The following is a 730-nucleotide window of genomic DNA, read 5'->3' as shown; positions in this document are numbered from 1 at the left end:
GGTAGCGGAGACCTGCTTCTTGAGTGTTTCGATGTGGAGGGTGGGCCTGACTTTGGATGGAAGAGGGCGAATGGGTCGTGCGTGTGTGTTGACTTTAACGAAGTTGGGAAGGGGTCGCACTGGCTGTGGAGCAACAATGATGGGGGGAACGGCGTTGGAGGTTATGAGCTCTGGGGGCGGTGCCGGCTTGCAACTACCAGTGGTAAGACGTCCCTTTCTGGGCTTGTAGCGTTCGAGCGGTGGGGTGTGATCGCGTGGCTTGCAGATGATTCCGCGCTTTATGATGTGTGTGGTATCTACAACCCTAGCTGCTGCTCGCTGCCTGTTTGTGGATGATGCGCCTAGTGACGCAAGTGTGAGGAGCCTTCCACGCTCCTTGTTGGTTTCCTGATGCTTGTAGTGGGTGTCGAGGTCGATCCTGGGGGTGGCCTTGCGCTTTGAGGCTTTGGGCAGCTCAGAGTCTTGCTGAGGCTCACGCCGGGTAGAGATCGGATTGGAATGTGTGTCAAAAAAGCCGCGCGCTACGGCTGAAACTTCTTGCGCTGAAAATACGCGGCCGCTTGTGTTAGACACTAAGCAGGGGCGCAGAAAATGTCAGATTGTTTCTAATGTCACGGTAACACCGGACAAGAGATCAAAAAGACTAAAAAGGGACAGTCACGTGGAACGTGCCGCCCTGATCCCCCTGATCCCAAAAGTATCCCTCTGAACCCTATGTGGCGCAAGAGCC

Source organism: Laetiporus sulphureus (assembly GCF_001632365.1).
Source record: "Laetiporus sulphureus 93-53 unplaced genomic scaffold LAESUscaffold_18, whole genome shotgun sequence".
Lineage (NCBI taxonomy): Eukaryota > Fungi > Basidiomycota > Agaricomycetes > Polyporales > Laetiporaceae > Laetiporus > Laetiporus sulphureus.
This window is presented reverse-complemented; position numbering follows the sequence as displayed.